This window comes from Cetorhinus maximus, chromosome 28 (assembly GCF_964194155.1).
Source record: "Cetorhinus maximus chromosome 28, sCetMax3.hap1.1, whole genome shotgun sequence".
NCBI classification, from domain to species: domain Eukaryota; kingdom Metazoa; phylum Chordata; class Chondrichthyes; order Lamniformes; family Cetorhinidae; genus Cetorhinus; species Cetorhinus maximus.
Genome location: NC_135906.1, coordinates 4,790,685 through 4,807,393, shown reverse-complemented (window position 1 = coordinate 4,807,393; position 16,709 = coordinate 4,790,685). Strand labels below are relative to the sequence as shown.

The window sequence follows — 16,709 nt, the reverse complement described above, 5'->3', positions numbered from 1 at the left end:
ACCAGAAAGCTAGAAAGGAACAGAGGGAAATGTCCCGACTCCAGAAAAAGATGCAGAATCTGCTCCGGCTGCAGTCGATGGGGGTCGATGTCAAGGAGGAGCTCCAAGAGGTGAAGGGCCAGCAAGCCTCGCACTTTGCCTCGGAGGCCTCCAAGATCATCTTCCGTTCCAGAGTCCGCTCCGTGGAGCAGGATGAGACGTGCTCACGTTTCTTCTTCCAAAAGGTACACAGAGAGCGCTCTGTGATCAGCAGCCTGAAGGAAGAAGACGGCTCAGTAAAGTCATCACGGTCCGACATTCTGAGGATCAGCAAATCCTTTTATGCCGGACTGTATGACGTGAAGCCCACGGACAGCACGGCCTCCCAGTCCTTCCTGTCCTCTATCACGGAGGTCTTAGACCACAGTACGCGGGAGAGCCTAGACAAACCGCTAACTCCTGACGAACTGACTAAGGCCCTCGAGTCCTTCCAGAAGAGTAAAACCCCCGGAAGCGACGGCTTGCCGGCGGAGTTGTATTCGGCTCTGTGGGACTTGATCGGCCCAGACCTGCTAGGAGTGTACGAGAGTATGCTCCTGACCGGTAGTATTTCAGAATCCATGAGGAAAGGCATCATCACCCTCATCTACAAGCACAAGGGGGAAAGGGAGGAAATTAGAAATTGGCGACCCATCTCACTGTTGAATGTGGACTATAAGATTCTGTCCAAGGTCATCGCCAACCGGGTCAAATCCGCTCTGGAATTGGTGATTCACCCTGACCAGACCTGCTCTGTGCCAGGCAGGAAGATCTCTGACAGCCTGGCGCTGCTCAGGGATACGATTGCCTATGTACAGGACAGGGGTGTGGATACCTGCCTCATCAGCTTGGATCAGGAGAAGGCCTTTGACAGAATATCGCACACCTACATGGGGGATGTGCTCTCCAAAATGGGGTTTGGGGAGGGAATTCGAAATTGGATCCAACTGCTCTACACTAACATCAGTAGCGCAGTCTCAATCAATGGGTGGGAAACAGATAGCTTTCCGATCAAATCTGGAGTCAGGCAGGGCTGTCCTCTCTCGCCTGTCCTTTTCGTGTGTTGCATAGAACCCTTTGCCGAGTCCATCAGGAAGGATCCGGGCATAAGAGGAGTGACGATCCCAGGCAGTGGAGGCACTCAGGTAAAAGCCTCCCTGTACATGGACGACGTCGCCGTCTTCTGCTCGGATCCGCTGTCGGTGCGCAGACTGATGCACGTCTGCGACCAGTTCGAACTGGCCTCGGGAGCCAAGGTAAATCCTGGGAAGAGCGAGGCCATGTTCTTTGGGAACTGGGCTGACCGATCCTTTGTCCCCTTCACTGTCAGGGCTGACGGCCTGAAGGTGCTGGGGATATGGTTCGGAGGGACCGGGGCATGCGTTAGAAACTGGAAGGAGCGAGTGGCTATGGTGAAAAGGAAACTGGGCATGTGGGAGCGACGCTCCCTCTCCATTGCGGGTAAGAAACTGGTCATCAGGTGTGAGGTACTCTCGCTGTTGCTGTACGTGGCGCAGGTCTGGCCCATTCCAGACTCCTGCGCGATGGCGATCACTCGAGCCATCTTCCGCTTTATCTGGAGGTCGAAAATGGATCGTGTCTGCAGGGACGCGATGTACAAGCCTCTAGATAAAGGGGGAAAAAACGTGCCCAACATCGCCCTCATACTGATGGCCACCTTTGTGTGCGGCTGCATCAAGCGGTGCGTAGACCCTCAGTACGCAAACACCAAGTGTCACTACGTGCTGAGGTTCTACCTGTCCCCGGTGTTGCGAAGGATGGGTCTGGCCACGCTGCCGCGGAACGCTCCAAGTAGTTGGACCGTGCCGTACCACCTGTCCCTGGTGGAAAAATTTATGCAGAAAAACACCTTTGACCACAAGTCCATCAGGCAGTGGTCAGCACGTAACGTCCTAGAGGCCCTGAGGGAAAAGGAGAGGGTGGACCCTGTGGGATGGTTCCCCGAGCAGATTGTCAAAGTCATTTGGCAGAATGCCTCATCGCCAGAACTTTCCAAAAAGCACCAAGACGTAGCTTGGCTGGTGGTGAGAAAGGCCCTCCCCGTCAGATCCTTCCTACACGCCAGGAGTCTGACCCCCTCTGCACGTTGCCCTCGAGGTGGCTGTGGTGGGGAAGAGACCGTTGTTCACCTCCTTGTGGATTGTGCCTTTGCAAAGAAAGTCTGGAGAGAGATGCAGTGGTTGCTGTCGAGGTTCATCCCGAGCAGTTCTGTGACACAGGACTCTGTGCTCTACGGGCTGTTCCCAAGGACACACACCGAGACAAACATCGACTGCAGCTGGAGGATCATCAACTCGGTGAAAGAGGCGCTTTGGTCTGCCCGAAACTTGTTGGTCTTCCAGCACAAAGAGTTGTCCCCGACCGATTGTTGCGGACTGGCACAATCCAAAGTCCAGGACTACGTGCTGAGGGACGCACTAAAGCTTGGGGCAGCTGCCGCAAAGGCGCAATGGGGAAGGGTCGCTGTCTAAGACCTTTCTGCCACAGCGCACCGAGAGACTGGGAACTGTTTAGAGCCCCTCGGGCTGTACAGATCAAAATGAAAGGCTGTAAATGATTGTAATATTGTTTGTACTGATGCACCTGGTGATACATTTTGTAAAAGTTTAACCTGGATTGTACCCTTGTAATGTTGTTTTTGAAATGGTTTTGAATGTGATTGAAGATTTTTTATGAATAAAGTATATTTTTACAAAAAAAAAAAAATCTGTTCTTATCAGTTTAATATCTGATACGTCCCTTATCTGGGGACCATATATTAAATTGATTTTTGGAGCAGGGAGATGGAATAGGGGCTTGCTCCGTCCACTCCACGCATCGACCCGGTATTGCAGTATCTCTGGGAATGGTGCACCACCCCTTTCCAGGGGATTTTCAATGCTAAAAATAGTTTTCTTACAAACATCTGCTTTCTTTACTTTTCAACATGCACATCTTTCAAAACCCAACTTTCTTTCTTTCTCACTCACCCGCACCATCTACACACAAAAAACACGCACGCTCACCCAACGCTCACAGACACCACTCTCATCTCACAAACACTCTACCTCACTCATACAAAAACATCTTTCACTTGCAAATACACCTCTCAAACACTCTCTCAGCTGCACCTTTCGCCTCACAACATTTTCAACCAGCTCTCTGCTGCCGCTCCCGCCCGCTGCTGCTGCTGCTGCTGATACAGCAACAGTCAAAACTCACACCTCAAAGCTCACACACTTTACACAGCTACTCGGAAACGTCTACATCCACGTTCACACAATCCTTACACTGCACAAGGAGCCCATTCCGCCCGTCGTGACTGCACCAGCTCTCCCAATGAACATTTCACTTCGTGCCATTCTCCTGCCTTCTCCACGTAACCCAGCACATGCTTTCTTTTCAAATAATCATCTCATTCCCTCTTCAATTGAACCTGCCTCCGCCACGCTATCAGGCGGTGCATTCCAGACCCTGACCACTCGCTGCTCCTATCACTTTTGCTTCTTCTGCTAGTTACTTTAAACCTGTGCCCGCTCCTTCTCGATCCTTTCATCGGTGCAAGCAGTTTCTCCCTATCTACTCTCTCCAGATACCTCATGATTTTCAATACCTCTATCAAGTCTCCTCTCAGACTTCTTTTCCCCAAGGAATACAGTCCCAACTTCTCCAATCTTACTTCATAACTCAACTTCCTCGCCCCTGGAACCAAACTCGTAAACCTCTTCTGCACTCTCTCCAATGCCTTCACTACCCTCCTAAAATGCAAGTCAAAATGCAATCCATCAGAGTCAGCATGGCTTTATGAAGACTAAATCGTGTTTGACTAAATCGCTAGAGTTCTTTGAAGATGTGACAAGCAAAGTGGATAATGGCGATCCTGTAGATGTAGTATGTCTGGACTTCCAGAAGGCATTTGATAAGGTGCCGCACAAAAGATTAATACACAAGATAAGATCACACGCAGCTAAGGGTAATATATTTGCTTGGATAGAGCTTTGGCTAACCAACAGAAAGCAGAGATTCAGGATAAATGGGTCTTTTGTGGATGGCAAGCTGTAACTAGTGGGGTGCCACAGGGTTCGGTCCTTGGGCCCCAACTATTTACTTGGATTCAGGAGTAGAAGGTACCATAGCTAAATTTGCAGATGACACCAAAATAGGTGGGAAAGTAAGTTGCAGTGAAGAAATGAGAAATTTACAAATGGATATGGACAGGTTAGGTGAATGGGCCAAAATTTGGCAGATGGAGTTTAACGTGGATAAGTGAGGTTATCCAGTTCAGCTCCTACAGGCAATGGTCACGGTGGTGGTCCCACGGGCCATCGATCTGGTCGGGCGGAAACGACTCTCGTTCCTCCGGCCTGGGTATTCTGCTGTGGGGAGGCAACTTCACCGTCTCCGAGGTCAAGGAGGTGGTGGGCGGGCGACTCCTGGTAGCAGACGTAATGTACAAGAACGCTCCACTCCGGTTAATTAACGTGTATGGCCCGGCACAAGGGGCTGAGCGGCTGGAGGTTTTTCAGCAGCTCCCACTGCTGCTGGCGACCTCCAGGCCGGTCATTCTGGGCGGTGACTTCAACTGCATCATCGATGCGGCTGGACGATCCGGCAGGGCCGGAAGCAGACTGGACGCTACGTCCAGATCCCTGATGGAAACAGTTAAGGATGCCAAGCTGCACGACGTCTTCAGCAACCCTGCAGACGGAGCGCAGCGTAGATACACCTGGTCGCGGCCAGACGGGTCCATTCGTTCCAGGATAGACTTCCTGTTTGTGTCCCGTGCATTCACAGTCAGATCCACCGAGGTCAAGCCGGTGTTCTTCTCTGACCACTGCCTCCTACTGGCGGACTGCCACTTGGAGGAAGACCTGAGGGTGGGCAGGGGGGCATGGAAGCTAAATGTGCAACTGCTGACCCCAGAGAACATTGAGGAGCTCAAGAGGGATTACAAAGGTTGGAGAACCGTGAAACCCCTCTTTGAGTCCCTGACACACTGGTGGGAAGTGATCAAGGGAAGCATCAAGAGGTTTTTCATCCGCAAAGGCACCCAGAAAGCTAGAAAGGAACAGAGGGAAATGTCCCGACTCCAGGAAAAGATGCAGAATCTGCTCCGGCTGCAGTCGATGGGGGTCGATGTCAAGGAGGAGCTCCAAGAGGTGAAGGGCCAGCAAGCCTCGCACTTTGCCTCGGAGGCCTCCAAGATCATCTTCCGTTCCAGAGTCCGCTCCGTGGAGCAGGATGAGACGTGCTCACGTTTCTTCTTCCAAAAGGTACACAGAGAGCGCTCTGTGATCAGCAGCCTGAAGGAAGAAGACGGCTCAGTAAAGTCATCACGGTCCGACATTCTGAGGATCAGCAAATCCTTTTATGCCGGACTGTATGACGTGAAGCCCACGGACAGCACGGCCTCCCAGTCCTTCCTGTCCTCTATCACGGAGGTCTTAGACCACAGTACGCGGGAGAGCCTAGACAAACCGCTAACTCCTGACGAACTGACTAAGGCCCTCGAGTCCTTCCAGAAGAGTAAAACCCCCGGAAGCGACGGCTTGCCGGCGGAGTTGTATTCGGCTCTGTGGGACTTGATCGGCCCAGACCTGCTAGGAGTGTACGAGAGTATGCTCCTGACCGGTAGAATGTCAGAATCCATGAGGAAAGGCATCATCACCCTCATCTACAAGCACAAGGGGGAAAGGGAGGAAATTAGAAATTGGCGACCCATTTCACTGTTGAATGTGGACTATAAGATTCTGTCCAAGGTCATCGCCAAGCGGGTCAAATCCGCTCTGGAATTGGTGATACACCCTGACCAGACCTGCACTGTGCCGGGCAGGAAGATCTCTGACAGCCTGGCGCTGCTCAGTGATACGATTGCCTATGTACAGGACAGGGGTGTGGATACCTGCCTCATCAGCCTGGATTAGGAGAAAGCCTTTGACAGAATATCGCACACCTACATGGTGGATGTGCTCTCAAAATGGGGTTTGGGGAGGGAATTCGCAATTGGATCCAGTTGGATCCTACTCTACACTAACATCAGTAGCGCAGTCTCAATCAATGGGTGGGAATCAGATAGCTTTCCAATTAAATCTGGAGTCAGGCAGGGCTGTCCTCTCTCGCCTGTTCTTTGCCGAGTCCATCAGGAAGGATCCGGGCATTAGAGGAGTTACGATCCCAGGCAGTGGAGGCACTCAGATCAAAGCCTCCCTGTACATGGACGATGTCGCCGTCTTCTGTTCTGATCCGCTGTCGGTGTGCAGACTGATCCACATCTGCGACCAGTTCGAACTGGACTCGGGAGCCAAGGTAAATCGTGGGAAGAGCGAGGCCATGTTCTTTGGGAACTGGGCTGACCGATCCTTTGTCCCCTTCACCGTCAGTGCTGACGGCCTGAAGGTGCTGGGGATATGGTTCAGAGGGACCGGGGTATGCGTTAGAAACTGGAAGGATCCAGTGTCTATGGTGAAAAGGAAACTGGGAATCTGGGAGCGACGCTTCCTCTCCGTTGCGGGTAAGAACCTGGTCATCAGGTGTGAGGCACTCTCGCTGTTGCTGTACATGGCGCAGGTCTGGCCCATTCCAGACTGCTGCGCGATGGCGATCACCCGAGCCATCTTCCCCTTTATCTGGAGGTCGAAAATGGATCGTGTCCGCAGGGACGCGCTGTATAAGCCTCTAGATAAAGGGGGAATAAACGTGCCCAACATCGCCCTCATACTGATGGCCACTTTTGTGTGCGGCTGCATCAAGCGGTGCGTAGACCCTCAGTACGCAAACACCAAGTGTCACTACGTGCTGAGGTTCTACCTGTCCCCGGTGTTGCGAAGGATGGGTCTGGCCACGCTGCCGCGGAACGCTCCAAGTAGTTGGACCGTGCCGTACCACCTGTCCCTCGTGGAAAAATTTATGCAGAAAAACACCTTTGACCACAAGTCCATCAGGCAGTGGTCAGCACGTAACGTCCTAGAGGCCCTGAGGGATAAGGAGAGGGTGGACCCTGTTGGATGGTTCCCCGAGCAGACTGTCAAAGTCATTTGGCAGAATGCCTCATCGCCAGAACTTTCCAACAAGCACCAAGACGTAGCTTGGCTGGTGGTGAGAAAGGCCCTCCCCGTCAGATCCTTCCTACACGCCAGGAAGCTCACCCCCTCTGCACGTTGCCCTCGAGGTGGCTGTGGTGGGGAAGAGACCGTTGTCCACCTCCTTGTGGATTGTGCCTTTGCAAAGAAAGTCTGGAGAGAGATGCAGTGGTTTCTGTCGAGGTTCATCCCGAGCAGTTCTGTGACACAGGACTCTGTGCTCTACGGGCTGTTCCCAGGGACACACACCGAGACAAACATCAACTGCAGCTGGAGGATCATCAACTCGGTGAAAGACGCTCTTTGGTCTGCCCGAAACTTGTTGGTCTTCCAGCACAAAGAGTTGTCCCCGACCGAGTGTTGCGGACTGGCACATTCCAAGGCCGAGGACTACGTGCTGAGGGACGCACTAAAGCTTGGGGCAGCTGCCGCAAAGGCGCAATGGGGAAGGGTCGCTGTCTAAGACCCTTCTGCCACAGTGTACCGAGGGACTGGGAACTGTTTAGAGCCCCTCGGGCTGTACAGCTCACAATAAATGTACGCCCTTTGTTTTGATCATTTCCGATTTCATGATCTATCTCTAAATCACATAATCTTGATACTGCTTTGTGATGTCACAGAATTTTTTACAGTGTGGAAGGAGGCCATTCGGCCTATCAAGTCTGCACTGGGTCTCTGAAAGAGCCTTCCACCTAGTCCTACTCCCCTGCCTCATCCCCGTAACCTCGCACATTCTGTCTTTTCAGGTAACGATCCAATTCCCTTCTGAATACCTCGATCGAATCTGCCTCCAGCACCCTCTCAGGAATTTTGTTCCAGACTCCAACCACCCTCTGGGTGAATTAATCTTTCCTCACATCACATTTACTCCTTTTGCCAATTATTTTGAATCTGTGCCCTCTAGTCCTTGATGTTCACTTGAGTGGAAACAGTTTCTCACGATTTACCTTGTCCATATCTCTCAGGATCTTGAATACCTCCACCAACTCTCCTCACAGCCTTCTTTTCTCCAAGGAAAACAGTCCCATCCTCTCCAATCTATCCTCATAGCTACAGTTCTTCATCCCGGGAATCATTCTTGTGAATCTCCTCTGTACCCTCTCCAATGTCTTCACATCCTTCCTCAAGTATGGCGCCCAGAACTGGACGCAGTATTCCAGATGAGGCCTAATTAGTGTCTTATACGAGTTCAACATGACCTCCTTACTCTTGTACTCAATGCCCCTATTAATAAAGCCTAAGATACTATCTGCTTTATTAACTGCTCTCAACACGTCCTGCCATCTTCAATGGCCTATGTACGTCTGAGTTCCCTCTGTTTGTGCACCTCTTTTAGAGGCTCTTCCTTTATTTTATGCTGTCTCACCATATTCTTCCTGCCAAAATGGATCACCTCACACTTCTGTACATTGAACTTCATCTGCCACTTGTCTGCTCAATCCACCAACACGTTGAAAGAACCGAGGAATACTCTGGTACAAAAGTTCAACACTCGGAGTCCAGATGCAATATTCAAGTGGTTCCTTTATTACGCATGCGGGGAGCAAACACTGGGCAATCCAGGCACTTCTCCACCGAGGTTCAAATGAGCACAGTTTATATATCTTTTATTATCAGTAACTTAATGGTATTAATTAGACAAAGGCCACAGCACAATGACCCCCTGGTTGACTGAGACCTGATCCCTTTGTTGGACGTACATTATTCACGCGTGTCCGATACTAACTGGGAGCCGGGGTTCCCTTGTATCCTGAGCGGGTGTGATGGTTTCCTCTGTGGGTAATTTCTAATATACAACCCTCCGTTCGGTTGTACCCACATTTGTCCAGCACCACCCCCGTTCCAACTGGTTGGGAGCAAATTGTGAGGCTACCTTTCCTCCTGCACCCACTCAGTGATACCCCGTGTATGCCCTCATTCTTGCGTATGGCATGCATATCTATGGGGTAGTACCGGAGGGAGTCATTGTCTCGGATTAACCCAATGTTCTCCACTTGGTACTGAGGGTGTGGGCCCGTGTCTGCTGTGACTGAGGGGATTGCCCATACCTATCACGTTCATTTGGTTTGAGGTGCACTTCTGAATCACCGCATACACCCTGGTCACTCCTTTCAATGTACATGCGTCGATGACGCCTGGGTTCTTGGCCATCCCCCACTACCGGGCACTGTTGATCCAGCCCAGTACCTCCCCCCTTTGGATCTGGCCCAGATTGTGTCTTAATTGCCCGATCATCCACCGGCCGTAAGCTGGCTTTTTTGGGTGCTGCCCTCTTGTCGTTCCTCCCTTTCTGTTAATTGGCTGGTGGCTTTAGCATGGGTCTCTATAACGTGTACGCTTTCCAATACAGATGCCACACTCTTGCCCCCTACGGCCGCTGCCGTTTCACCACCCCTCGCTACTCTCATGAGCAAGCTGCCTCATGATCCCTTTAAGATTCGTGACCTCGGAGTTGATTCCTTGAATGTCGAGAGAGTTTACCAGGGAAGTCCCTGTGTTCACCCCTGTCAGTACATTGTTAACTAACTCTCTCTCCTGGCGGTGGAAAGCAGGATGTCCCCTGAATCTAGTGGCACCCGTGGCGTCGGCCGGCTGATTAATCACAGCCTTACTCAGTAATTTGTACAGTTTTCGTAGGGGCGCTTGGTTACTGCAATACTCAGGCAGTTGCATACCTGCCAGGTTCACAATTACCTGTACAATTTCATGTTTAACATTATCATACAAGAGTTCACCGTCCATATACAGTACCAGTTCATTCTGTGGCCCAAGGGTCATGTCTGGGCAAGATAGTCTCTTGTCGTGTCCTGTGATAGCGGGGTGGTGTCGGTCCGGGGGTCCGCCGTTGCAGTCAACTCTCCGTGTTTGGCCCTCAAGATCCAATGCCAGGTATCTGTCATTCCCAAGTCCTCCTCCCCGGGACAGTGACCCCAGTTGTTGTTGTCCTGGGGTGTGAAGGTAAATTGTGAAAAATCTCTCACACACTGTATCTGGACCTGTGCCCCCTTCGCACATGTCCAGGGTCCGTCCGAACCATCGCTGATCTGGAAGCATAGTGGGCCCTCATTTTTCCATCGGAGTTCCGTTCCCGAATGCGAGCTCTGCCCGAGGCTCTCACCATCGCTCATTCCAATGGATAGTTGCGTAAGCCCGGTGCCACACTTGAAGAGCATTGACCTTTCCGTTGTGACATTCACACCTCCTTTCACGCAATATCCGTCGCTGACATTCTTGTAGTATAAGCCCATACCGGCCACTGCTTCACGGTTTACATTCTGTATGCCGGTGGCTGCGATAGCCAGGGCCCTGGTAATGATCATGGACACCCAGCTTTTTTCCATCTTGGCGTGGAGGTTACCCGGTTATTGTTATTTCTGTAATGAAGCACACTGCTGGTGATCACCAGGGTTTAGGTTGGATATAAGAGGCAGCTTTCTCCTTTACGTCCCTCCTTGTGCACAGCCCACGGTGACCCTCCCCGTAGTTGAGGATTCCCCCTTTTGTCTTTCAGATGGCCAGTCCTCCAGATCGGGAATGAATCCTAAACCACTTGGCCTACACAGTACGGACTGCTCGTTGCCCGTTTTCCCCCCGCTGCCTGGTAATTTAGTCTCTCTTACTTACATCATACCTTTTCAGTTGCGACCAGTGTTTCCACCTAGCTTTTCCCTTCATACCGACGCAGGCACGTGAATAATTCCATACGGTCCAGTCCATTTTGGGGCAAAAACTGGTTGGCTAGGGGTGATATGAACAAACACCATGTCTCCGACCTCAGCCGGTGGTGACGGGAGTCCCCCTTTTGTCCTCTCTTCTAAATCCCTGATAGCCTGTTGGTCCTTCACTTCCTGTTGTAATTCCTTTAGCTGTCCATCCAATTGCTTAATATCGTTTTTAATTTTATCTCTGATGGGTCCCATATCCTCACTTCCGGTGGCTCTGCCCTCTGGCAAGCGCATAGCCCTCCCGGTCAGCAACTCATAAGGGGTTAAACCAGTTGTCCTGTTGGGGGTAGCCCTCAGTCGCATCAATATGCAGGGGAGCACATCCACCCATCCCCCACCAGTTGTTGTGTTTGCCATTGCAATAGCATTTTTTAACGTGCGGTTCATACATTCTTCCATTCCTGAGCTTTGTGGACGGTCAGGTACGTGAAATTTCTGTTTTACTCCGAGCAGCTCACACGTCCTTTTCATAATACTGTCCGTAAAATGCGCTCCTTGATCCGAATCTATCTGTAAAGGGATTCCCCATCTTGGTACTACTTCAAAAGCGAGGATCTTTGTGGCCGTGGTGGCGCTGCAGTCCCTGGTGGGGAAAGCTCTAGTGAACCTCCAGTGCACCTACACCCCCATAGTTACAATATGCCTCAAACTTCCAATTGCCATATTCATGGGCACTCTCGCCCTTTTCTTGTTTTACTCCAGTCACTGTATTCCAATTAACTGGGGCTTGCCCTAAGACTTGTGCCATTTCTGCTCTAAAGGCTCGGAAATCAGCTTGCTGCTGTCCCTGGTCTGCAGCGATATCATTACACCAGGTTCCGTCCTGATACGCTCGCTGCAGCCGTCCCCAAAACGCCTCAGGTAGTTTTATCCGGACTAACCCGCGAACGTCCCTGTTATGGAGATCGTGGCATTGCCGTATTTCCCTCAATTTTTGCCAAAACGACTCATTTCCATGTCTAGGTTTTAGTTGGGGTAATTTGTTTCCAATAGCTTCATGGTTGCGCTAGGTGACAGGGACACATACGTGGTTCTCAGTTGCGCCGGGAAGCCCCCGTTATAGCTCTCTGTCCGTGTATTGGCGCCTGGGCCGGCTGCCCATTTTGTGCCGGTACGGCCGCTTGAGCGCAGCGTAGATACACCTGGTCGCGGCCAGACGGGTCCATCCGTTTCAGGATAGACTTCCTGTTTGTGTCCCGCGCGTTCGCAGTCAGATCCACCGACGTCAAGCCGGTGTTCTCTGACCACTGCCTCCTACTGGTTGACTGTCACTTGGAGGAAGACCAGAGGGTGGGCAGGGGGGCATGGAAGCTAAACGTGCAACTGCTGACCCCAGAGCACAGCGAGGAGCTCAAGAGGTCTTACAAAGGCTGGAGAACCGTGAAACCCCTCTTTGAGTCCCTGACACAGTTGTGGGAAGCGATCAAGGGAAACATCAAGACGTTTTTCATCCTCAAAGGCACCCAGAAAGCTAGAAAGGAACAGAGTGAAAGGTCCCGACTCCAGAAAAACCTGCAGAATCTGCTCCTGCTGCAGTCGATGGGGGTCGATGTCAAGGAGGAACTCCAAGAGGTGAAGGGCCAGCAAGCCTCGCTCTTTGCCTCGGAGGCCTCCAAGATCATCTTCCGTTCCAGAGTCCGCTCCGTGGAGCAGGATGAGACGTGCTCGCATTTCTTCTTCCAAAAGATACACAGAGAGAGCTCTGTGATCAGCAGCCTGAAGGAAGAAGACGGCTCACTAAAGTCATCGCAGTCCGACATTTTGAGGATCAGCAAATCCTTTTATGCCCGATTGTATGACGTGAAGCCCACAGACAGCACGGCCTCCCAGTCCTTCCTGTCCTCCATCACGGAGGTCTTAGATACATGGTACATGTACATGGGAGAGCCTGGACAAACCGCTAACTCCTGACGAATAGACTAAGGCCCTTGAGTCCTTCGAGAAGAGTAAAACTCCCGGAAGCGACGGCTTGCCAGCGGAGTTGTATTCGGCTCTGTGGGACTGGATGGGCCCGGACCTGCTAGAAGTGTACGAGAGTATGCTCCTGGCCGGCAGCATGTCAGAATCCATGAGGAAAGGCATCATCACCCTCATCTACAAGCACAAGGGGGGAAGGGAGGAAATTAGAAATTGGCGACCCATTTCGCTGTTGAATGTGGACTATAAGATTCTGTCCAAGGTCATCGCCAACCGGGTCAAATCCGCTCTGGAATTGGTGATCCACCATGACCAGACCTGCACTGTGCCGGGCAGGAAGATCTCGGACAGCCTCGCGCTGCTCAGGGATACGATTGCCTATGTACAGGACAGGTGTGTGGATACCTGCCTCATCAGCTTGGATCAGGAGAAGGCCTTTGACAGAATATCGCACACCTACATGGTGGATGTGCTCTCCAAATTGGGGTTTGGGGAGGGAATTCGAAATTGGATCCAACTGCTCTACACTAACATCAGTAGCGCAGTCTCGATCAATGGGTGGGAAACAGATAGCATTCCGATTAAATCTGGAGTCAGGCAGGGCTGTCTTCTCTCGCCTGTTCTTTTCGTGTGTTGCATAGAACCCTTTGCCGAGTCCATCAGGAAGGATCCGGGCATAAGAGGAGTGACGATCCCAGGCAGTGGAGGCACTCAGTTCAAAGCCTCCCTGCACATGGATGATGTCGCCGTCTTCTGCTCGGATCCGCTGTCGGTGCGCAGACTGATCCACATCTGCGACCAGTTCGAACTGGCCTCGGGAGCCAAGGTAAATCGTGGGAAGAGCGAGGCCATGTTCTTTGGGAAGTGGGCTGACCGATCCTTTGTCCCCTTCACTGTCAGGGCTGACGGCCTGAAGGTGCTGGGGATATGGTTCGGAGGGACCGGGGCATGCGTTAGAAACTGGAAGGAGCGAGTGTCTATGGTGAAAAGGAAACTGGGCATGTGGGAGCGACGCTCCCTCTCCATTGCGGGTAAGAACCTGGTCATCAGGTGTGAGGCACTCTCGCTGTTGCTGTACGTGGCGCAGGTCTGGCCCATTCCACACTCCTGCGTGGTGGTGATCACACGAGCCATCTTCCGCTTTATCTGGAGGTCAAAAATGGATCGTGTCCGCAGAGACGCGATGTACAAGCCTCTAGATAAAGGGGGAAAAACCGTGCCCAACATCGCCCTCATACTGATGGCCACCTTTGTGTGTGGCTGCGTCAAGCGGTGCATAGACTCTCAGTACGCAAACACCAAGTGTCACTACGTGCTGAGGTTCTACCTGTCCCCGGTGTTGCGAAGGATGGGTCTGGCCACGCTGCCGCGGAACGCTCCAAGTAGTTGGACCGTGCCCTACCACCTGTCCCTCGTGGAAAAATTTATGCAGAAAAACACCTTTGACCACAAGTCCATCAGGCAGTGGTCAGCACGTAACGTCCTAGAGGCCCTGAGGGAAAAGGAGAGGGTGGACCCTGTGGGATGGTTCCCCGAGCAGACTGTCAAAGTCATTTGGCAGAATGCCTCATCGCCAGAACTTTCCAACAAGCACCAAGACGTAGCTTGGCTGGTGGTGAGAAAGGCCCTCCCCGTCAGATCCTTCCTACACGTCAGGAGTCTCACCCCCTCTGCACGTTGCCCTCGAGGTGGCTGTGGTGGGGAAGAGACCGTTGTTCACCTCCTTGTGGATTGTGCCTTTGCAAAGAAAGTCTGGAGAGAGATGCAGTGGTTGCTGTTGAGGTTCATCCCGAGCAGTTCTGTGACACGGGACTCTGTGCTCTACGGGCTGTTCCCAGGGACACACACCGAGACAAACATCAACTGCAGCTGGAGGATCATCAACTCGGTGAAAGAGGCGCTTTGGTCTGCCCGAAACTTGTTGGTCTTCCAGCACAAAGAGTTGTCCCCGACCGATTGTTGCGGACTGGCACAATCCAAAGTCCAGGACTACGTGTTGTGGGATGCACTAAATCTTGGAGCAGCTGCCGCAAAGGCGCAATGGGGAAGGGTCGCTGTCTAAGACCTTTCTACCACAGCGCACCGAGGGACTGGGAACTGTTTAAATCCCCTCAGGCTGTACAGCTCAAAATGAAAGGCTGTAAATGATTGTAATATTGTTTGTACTGATGCACCTGGTGATACATTTTGTAAAAGTTTAACCTGGATTGTACCCTTGTAATGTTGTTTTTGAAATGGTTTTGAATGTGATTGAAGATTTTTTATGAATAAAGTATATTTTTACAAAAAAAAGAAAAAAAAGGTTCTCCCAGGACGAGGCTAGCCCATTGCACTTCGGGTGTGCTAACGCCTGCGATGTCCCCAAATGCGGGATACTCGACTGCAAAATTTGTGGTAGTGGGGGACTGCGTTCGCGCTCTCCCCTGATTCACAATTCAAAAAATAGATTTCATCATATCTTTCATTTTCTCTTCTATTTCCTGTCAGCAACCTTTTCTGAAAAAAGAAATATATAACCCCCAATGTGTGCTCTTCAAAATCTATACTGGACTGGTTATTTAGTTTTTTCTTTCCTCCTCGCAAATATTATCCAACCCCCATTCTTTTCCTCCCTGTCATTATCAGCCGGCAATTATTCCATCTCTGCATCATTTTCGCCAGACCGTTTGTTTTGTGGCCGCCAAATTACTCGCGCCATTTTTAACCCCGCGTTTGCCCACTCAAAAATCTCTCTCAAACAACCCCCATCTAACACCCAACCCACCATCACAACAGTCCCCGCACTCCCAGCACCGCCCCACCCCCTATCTCTCTGGACGTCTGTATAAATACAAACTCATATCAGTCAGCTATTAACTCATATGCATTCACCATTTTAAACATGTAGCAGCGACCCCTCACTATTTCAAACATGAACAAGCACCCTGTCCCCATGTTCATTCAAATTACCCCCCTCCGAAACGAACAGCAGCCTCCCACCTCCTCTGTATAATCTCCCCCTTAATCAGCCCCCTGTGTGACTCCTACCTTCTGAAACTCCTGCCTCCTCTCCCCATGTGTAAAGTCTTTCCCTGCCCCTTCTGCAGCTCACTTCCCCTGCTGTGGGTCCATCAATTCACCTGTGATTATTCCTTGAAGGCTTAAATAGCGCAAAGCGAAGAAATAAACAGAAAGAAAACTGGAGAAAGGCAGATAGAAACCTAAACCCTCAGTAAAATGACCACCGGGAATCCCGTTTAACCGTCAGAATGATCGCGCAGCCCAAATTACACGCATTATCCCTGAATTATAACAAGATTTTAGGCAGCTTCACTTTAGGACTTTTCATTTCCTCTTGTGGGGCTCCTGTTCCTCACACACTGGAGGCTAACATGTAAGTTTTAGATTGCAAGGCTGGGCTACTTTAACCCCAAGATTTTCTTTTTGAAACTCCAGGCCCACAGTCCAACAGGAACTGGTTAACCGGAGCCACCGAAAACCAGGGTCCCGGAGAGGAATTGAAATCTCGGGGTAAGAAACGGACACAAACTCACGTGGGCCCATGGAGCACGGCCTTGGAGAAGGTCTCAGGAAACTCCTGAAGAAGAAGAGTCCTTGTCCCAGTCTGGATCTTCAGATTGCAGGTTTCAAAATAAAAATTCTTTGAGGGGTGGGGGAGAAAATTAATTCCATTAAAACAGAGAGCAAAGAACATTTTCAAACAAAATAACGCAAGAGCCAATGAATCACTCTCAGTTACAACTCAGCAACATCCAAATACAAACAAGTCAAAGAGTTATAAAGCAGATTGAGACAGAGGGAACACACACGCACATTAAGCCAGAGTGGGGACTAGCTCCGCACTCTGGAGGCGGTTTTCGGATTGGGTTCCTAGCCAGGTATATCCTGAATGAGCAGTTTGCAGACTCCACCCCTGGCATGTTGGGATGTCTCTCAATCTGCTCCCCAGGAGGCCTGTCCATTGATATGT

General features: G+C 51.2%; 1 protein-coding gene and 2 pseudogenes across 1 annotated transcript in view; 2 read left to right on the top strand and 1 right to left on the bottom strand.

The window, feature by feature from the left end:
- The window catches only part of LOC144668732 (uncharacterized), a 434,727-nt gene that overhangs the window by 356,976 nt on the left and 61,042 nt on the right, over positions 1-16,709 (bottom strand). The window lies entirely within an intron of this gene.
- Positions 2,723-2,898, top strand: LOC144669094 (U2 spliceosomal RNA; annotated as a pseudogene).
- LOC144669174 (U1 spliceosomal RNA) lies at positions 15,014-15,165 on the top strand (annotated as a pseudogene).